Here is a 7,723-nt window from a genome sequence, read left to right as displayed (position 1 = left end):
TTTACATTTTTCTCTCTAGGCAGACATGGATACAGTTCAGCGGGTGTGGGAGTGCCAGGAGGAGATACAATTTCTTGCATACATTATGATTTCCCACGTGAAATTTGCTCAAGTTCTTCTATGAGGGAACTTACTTGAACTATATCATTTGGGTTAATCCTTTTTTTGGCATTGTGTCAGAATTTGGACATTTGTGGACAGCAGGTCATTAACCACCCTTACTACCTTCCTTTTAGGGGCAGCATGCTCTCCCAGCCAGGGCTGTATTGATTCCCTCCTGGGTTTTTAAACAAAGAGATCTGTATAAAACATTAACATTACATTTCTTGTCCAAAAAAAGAGCCAAGTAAATTCTTCTATTTTCTATAAATAGGATAAAGAAGGAAGGTGCTTTTCTGGTGCGGGAGGGGAATGTAAAATGACACCATGTCTGACCAGTTACCTCATCTCTATGCACAGGCATATGCGCATGCATACTGAGCTCTAGCCAATGCCGTGAGCTTTCTGTTCTCTATCTTCAGAGTGCTAAAAACCACTATAAAAATATCAAGAGAAGCCTTCCAACAATGACATATATCAGGCTGCAAAATCACTTCTCCCAGGGAGTGATGAAGCCCGATCATTGAGGTTATGGACAATAGTAATTATTAACACATGATGTGAACAAATCTGGACATTAAAGGTTCTGCAAGACATGCCTTCAAGATGTCACTGCCACACAGAGGCATGGATGGAGTTTTGGGCCTAGGGCCCAGAGAGCAAACATCTTCTTAACAAAGAATTTACAGTCAAGTTCATCTTTTCTAGCTGGGTCCATAGATACTATATAGCCCCCACAGCATTTGCTTACAATGAGAAAAAACACTAGAAAATACTGTCTGGAAGACAGTATAGGTAGGGCCAAAGAAATTACCTATTACTTTACAGTGGGATTTTTTTTTCAGAGACAAAAAGTTAGGTGTTCAACCTGCACTGAAATCCAATGAAACCTGAACATCTAACTCCTCAGAGTTTTTGAAAATAATGACCCCAAGATGTTAGGTCTTTCTCCTGGCCATGCCAGGGTTAGCATGCAGGAAGTCTCTGCAGGAGATGTCTGTGAATGAGATCAGAGCTCAACCATAAAGCAGTGACAAAATGATCTGGTGCACACAGAGCTCTTCTCAGTGATGAGTATTTAACTTCATTATTTCTGTGCTTATTACATTTTTTCCCCTTGTGTTGTTTCTGCTTTATCGGCAGTTTTTATTTTGATTTATATTTTATTATAATTTACTTCGCTAGTTCTCAGTCTATTTACAGAGAACAAAAGAATGTAAAACAGTAGAATAATAGTGTTTATTTTCACAAGTTTGGACTGATCAAATAACTCATAAGTCCCAAAGTGGAACCATGCTTGAGATAGGTTAGGTCATCTCAAGTGTGGGGAAACAAATAGAAATATCCTGTTCTTTGCTATTGTTTGTTGTATTTATGCCACTTGAGAATTTTAACAATACCACATATATGAAACATTTGTTCTTGCTTTCTGCATTATTCAGAGTTTTCTCAAGGCTCTTTGGTGCTTTTTTTCCTGTGATGTTGCTATGCTTTAGTGACTTTCTCAACTAATTGAGCAGAAAAGTTAGAAATGGCTTCTAGGAATGAGCCAGAGGTGTTGAAAAGAAGGTTTTGTCCTTTGAATGCTTCTATGTTTAAAAAATGTTGAGAGTTTTAACTAGTTTGCTTCAACTTATTCTGTTGATTCTTGTTCATATTCACTGACAAACCTTGGTCTAGCAGAGAGGAACCAACCAACCAAGAGTCTGATGTTGCAGCCCCATCAAATCCACAGTTGTTTTTTACACTGCTTTGATTTTTGACAGGAGGTCCAAATCTGGATGTGTAAAGCTACATCTGCCCACCTAAACACAGTATTTCAAAATCTAATAGTAATCATGGATGTGCTGTTTCTTTAATTTGCAATTTAAAGCACTTTCAAGACAACTGGCAGTAAAGTTGGAAAATAAAGGCAAAGGGAGCATCTTGCTTCAAAGAGCCTCCTCTGAGCCCCTCACTCTGCTCACAACTTTGGATATCCACAGTCCTGCTGAAGGACAATGTTGTTCATTAACCCAGGATAACATAAAATCACTGCCTATTTAAAAATATAAACCTGCAAAATGAAGTAGTTCAGCAGCTGCTGCTTAGGCTGTTGAATTCTACTCCTGTGACATCCAAGAGCTGGCAACACGAGTGATCAGAGTCCTGAGGCTATTTCAGCATGAGCATTTGACAACTACATAGCTGAAATTTACTGTTCATTATTCTTCTGGAAAAAAAGAAAACCAGACCTAAATTGAAAGTCTTTTCAAAAGTGCTGAGTTCTTAGAAGCTATCATTAATTTTTGAAGGAACTGTTGGGTGCTCAATTGCTTTAGCATAATTACATTTCTGTCTGTGGCCTCAGCAGCCCAGCTTGATGGACAGAGAGTTTTATTACAGAAGCTTTAACCATACTAGAAACTCCAAAAGAAAAAAAAAGACATTTTCTGAGTATTTTCTTAAGGTCATGACTTAAAAATGCTTGTGTTGGAAGAATAAATAAAATCTTAATAATGACCTCAGAAAAGTTGGAAATGGCAAACAAAAGGTTTTGTTTGAGGATGTCATCATTCACTCCTGTCTCCTTTTTCTCTCCTATTTTCTGAAAGATCCTTGGCATTGACACTGCTGAAGAACAGCCCACCACTCACTGCTGCTCCTGCAGGCAAATACAATGACTGGCTGGTATCTGCCCTACTTAGGGCCAGACCTCTCCTTAACATATTGATCTCGGATATCATTCAAAAGGCCCCCAAAAAGTGCCAGAGAGTGAATCAGCTATCAGGTGTCACAGACAATAGAGGCGCAGAGCTCTTGGAACTCTTTAGGAGTGGAGACCCATCTGATGCTGCCCCTGAGCTCGCTGTGTGCAGCAGCGTGGAATCCCAGCTGCTCCCACCCTTCCCACTCTTGGTCTTGGTAAGGTGATTATCACCTGCATGTTTGAAGGCTGCTGCCCCCACCTGGTACGCAGAAATGAAGGACGTCGAAGCTATGTGGGACAGGTCTTCCTGACTGCTCAATTAGGTGAACAACAAGATAAGAGGATGGCAGAGGAAGGACATGAACTCCAGACACAGCATTGTGACTGTAGAGCACAGGCAGCCATACCTTTTGATAGCACCAGAAAAGATTTAGGTCTGTTTGGGTGGTGTAAAGCTGTGTTGTAGCGGTTCCAGTCAAACAAAGGTCGGGGACTGGACAAGGGAGCTTCAAGTACAGGAGCATGCTGAGGTACCAGGATGATGCAAGACTGATTTTTGCATTTTTTTAGAGCTATAGAAAGCACTCTCCTGGAAAGCAGGAGAGCAGTGAAGAAGAAGCAGGGTCACAGTTGCTGTTTTGGGCTGCTCTTGGAATGGTGTGTCCACATGCACTGCCTCTCATTCCTTCTGTAGTGAAAGCAGTGGCTTAATTTAGCCTTTAATGACCAATTCTGTCACCTGATTTAGAAAGAAGAAATCACTGTCTCCAGGAACAGCAACACCATAGGCTAAATACAGTGGAAGTACAATTCAACTGATGCCAGTAGCATGAATATGGCTCAGTATGTCATCTCTTGGTTTGGCCCAAAAAATCAGTCTGGTGAATGTTATGATTTTGTTTTCTTAGTTTAATCCTTGGTACCTCTGTAAGAAAGACTGCAACATTTAGATCTGGAAAAAATCTGTATTTGTATAAACATGGGGATATTATTGTGTGTATTAAAGTGTTCACAGGGTATTATCCCACAGTCCATCCCATATTTAGTTTGGACATAACTACATCTTGGAAAATGGGAAAACTTCCAGATAATTCCTTTACCTTGAAATATCAGCAAACATAAGGGTATTTTGAGCTTATCCCCTGCTAAAAAATGAACAAGTAGCATTCATGGTTGCAAGCCAGAAGAGAATCTCTTCAAATAATGCAAAATGGGTCAAGTTAAAAGTATAAATAGTTTCAGGCACAAGGGTGAAAAGTAGTTCTTAAAGGGCCCTTTTTTTCTTGGAGGAAAGTAAATCCACTCAATTAATGGTCATTCACTCCTATTCAATACAGCCATTTCATGTATTAGTGATGTGTGTTACAAGATTGTGGCTTGTTTCTAAAGAAATATAATAATATAATATATTGTACCCACCATTTCTCCTGGATTTTGAGAAGAAATGGAGATTGGAGCAATATCTCCATGTTTCTATGCAGTTTACTGAGGGAAGTAGATACCTGCATGTACACATTGTCACCACTGACCTGAGGAGAAGAATGAATTTAATCCCTAGCTTTTTTAGCAACAGAATACTTTTCAGTCTGGATTTCATAAACTTTATGATGGGGGCATGAGACAATTGCACAGATGGCAGGAGAACAAGCTGAGGGATAATAAGAATGAGAGTGGAAGAATGGGAAAAGCAGGAAAATTAGTGAGTGAAAAAAACCCCAAAAAACCCTACTGGTGGAAAGAGCAGTTCTTATCAGACAAGAGAAGTACTTCCAGAACTGAAATGCAAGCACTGAGAACAGCACGACTAGCAGGGAAATGTTGGATCCCTTGTCCCAAGGGAGAAAACAAACAGCAAAAAAATCCGAAAGCACACAAGCTGGAAAGCAACAAGAGGGAATGGAGAGGGCAAAGCATAACATTTCTTCCAAGTTAAAATGTTTCCAGATTGTTCTGATATTTAAAAATATTTAGAAAGAAGATTTACCAGATCCCAATGCATTTGGAAGGCAGAGCCTCCTGAAATGTCAAGTCCCCTGGTTGGCTTTTTTCATAAATTTATTTTTCTCTGCCTGATTTTGTTCTAATTAGTTAAATGCTCTGCCTTGGATTCCTGGCTAGGCCACTTTCGAACTGATAATTGCTCATTGTGAAGGCAAAAGAAAAATCTTCACACTCCAGTTGCTCTCATGGGATGAGATATGTAATTTATTTGTAGATACCAGACTTAGCAGATGCTGATGATAGCAGCAGAGAATGTTCCAAACTGTGAGACCCACTAAAACCTGGAAAGGAAGGGACTACTTTCCTTCATTCAGCAATCGCTACCCAAGCCATCTGCCTCCCTAATATAATCAGTTATCATCTGCAAGGGAAACTAAAGGATTGCAGTGCTGTCCATCAGCTAAGGTACCTTCCTAAAGAGTGAGTCTGGTGAGACTTGTGCTGAAAGCTGCAGTTTGTTTAGATGGGCAACAGGAACAGTCTCAGTGCAGTGAGATGCTGCCACATCGCTCCCTTCTGTGACACAAGGTGTGGAGCCCGGGACATCATTGCTGTCCTAATGAGGCTCATATTTTTGTCAGCCTACGCACATTGGTGTATTTGACTCTGCTACATCAACAAGGACCAGGGACCAAGCTGAGCAGCCTCAACTCCCCCACCATTCAGGTTGCTTAGCAATTAGCTCTCTCCCTGGCTTTGCTTTCAGTACTACTCTGGGTAGCTCTCTCCAAGGCACCTGGATATTACACGGCAAGCTCTGAACCATGTGTGCCACATCACTTGGCTTTATGCCACAGGATTCACCACCAGTGTTTGTTTAGGCAACATTACAGACACACCCTGCTATTCCCAGTATAGCAAAAAGGAGCATTCCTGAAAACCCTAGGTACTTATGGGGCAAAAGTAAAAGTCTTCAATGCTTTGTTTTAATTCATGAGATTCCATCATTTTCTGAGACTTTTTTGTCCCTATTCAAATCAAGGGTAGGTTTCCCAGGACAGAGTAGCCTGGGGTGGTATCCAATGCCAATTGGGCCATCAGCAGTGTTCCATGTAGCTTCACCCCCAGGGCTTCTTCTCGGAGTATTGCAATCCCATGGAAAAGAGGCCGGAACAAGGTCAGGACTGCGCTGCTTTCTTTATCAGTGCATTATCAGAGTCCTCCTCAGCTGACCCAACAGGAGACATGCAAAAGTCTGCAGTTCTGAGCAGGCAACTCTTCAGCCTAATCAGGGGCGCTGCACAAATAAACAAGTATCTTGCTGTATCTTTCTCTGCCAGTTTTGCTTAACTTGAGCTGGGCAAGTGGTCCCAAAATTAGGACTGTCTGCACAAATGTGTGTCAGAGGTGAAATAATCAGCTTGTGCAATTACTATTGCATGTGCCATAGCTCTCTGCCTACAAACACAAGACAGCAAGCAAGACTTAAGCCCAGAATATTATGAAAGCCAAAACATGCAAGCAAAGAGAGCCAGAATCCATAACTTAGGCAATAATAGCCTTTTCTGGCCACAAGCAATGTTTTACAGAGTACTACAAAAACTGCAAGCAAGGCACTAGGTCCAAGCCAAAGTCCAGGCAGCACTGCAGCAGGTTATATTGCCAAGGCTGCTTCCCTGCGAGGCTCAGCACACAGCAATATTCCCTCCCCGAGGCTGCAACACAGCCACAGCTGCAGGGAGCTGTACCCCAACACTAAAGCTGAATTTTAAAAAAAGTAATCTCTAGGGCCTTCTACTAGATTTTAAATACAAACTGTCATAGACAGAGTTTTACCTGAAAAGGGTTGGTTGGTCAGATATGTTGGCTGAAATAACATAATTGAGCTATTTAGGCCAAAGATCTCCTATGGCAGATTTGTTGAGAGCCTGCAAACAGTCCCTCAGGGGCCCCAAGTTCTGTGAACCATCCAACCTACCCATCTCTGGGCTGCTAAAATTTAAATGCAAGTATGTTCTTGCACCCACAGCAAGCTCCTTTGGAAGAGCAGTAAAAGAGTTTGCAAAATCAGTGACAAATTGGTTCTATCTTTTTGTGAGTGGTACAGGATGGTCTCAAGTCTGATCAGCGAGGTGAACTCTTCAACAGCTCTGTTTGGAGCCAGGCTGTAAGAGGACAGAATGTTCCTGCTCTGGATCTAAGTCTGCATTTTGCTGCAGGTTACTTTGCTGATCTACCTATGGACTTCAGGATGTATGTCCCACCTAGGTGTAGAAACAATCTCTTCTTGACCCAACCTCAGCACAGGACATACAGAGTGTACTTGCTTCAGCAGGACAGAGGGTTTGTGAACTGTTATTTAACAGAGACACAAATAAAATCCTCAGGTCCTGATACACACTGCCCCTTTGGTCCCTAAATTAGCAAAATTTCAAGCTAGATCCAGAGGCTAGTTTTGCAATTGAGCTGTAACTGTGTCATCAGTCATTGCCACCATGGTTTTGTAAAAACTTCACCATGTCCAAAGGTGATTAGGGACTGAGACATCTTTTCTATGAGGAAAGGCTGAGGGACCTGGGGCTCTTTCACCTGGAGAAAACTGAGAGGAGACCTCACCAATGTCTGTCAGTCTGAAGGAAGGGTGTCAAGAGGATGGAGCCAGGCTCTTCTTGGTGGTGCCAAGCAAGAGGGCATGAGGCAATGGGCAGAAACTGATGTGCAGGAAGTTCCACCTGAACATGAGGAAGAACTTTACTGCGTAGGTGACCAAGCACTGGAAAAGGCTGCTCAGAGAGGTTGTGGAGTCTCCCTCACTTTCGAGATAGCCAAAAGCTGCCTGTAAACAATCCTGAGTGACGTGCTTCAGGGGATGCTGCTTAAGGAGGGGGCTTGGACGAGATGAGCTCCAGTGGTCCCTTTAAACCTCTGTTAATTATCTCCCTGGCTGGCCATCCCGCTCACTGCTGCGGCACTGGGAGCCACTCCCTACGCTCG

This window comes from Camarhynchus parvulus, chromosome 1, assembly GCF_901933205.1.
Source record: "Camarhynchus parvulus chromosome 1, STF_HiC, whole genome shotgun sequence".
Classification (NCBI taxonomy): Eukaryota; Metazoa; Chordata; class Aves; order Passeriformes; family Thraupidae; genus Camarhynchus; species Camarhynchus parvulus.
Note: the sequence above shows the minus strand (reverse complement) of the source record.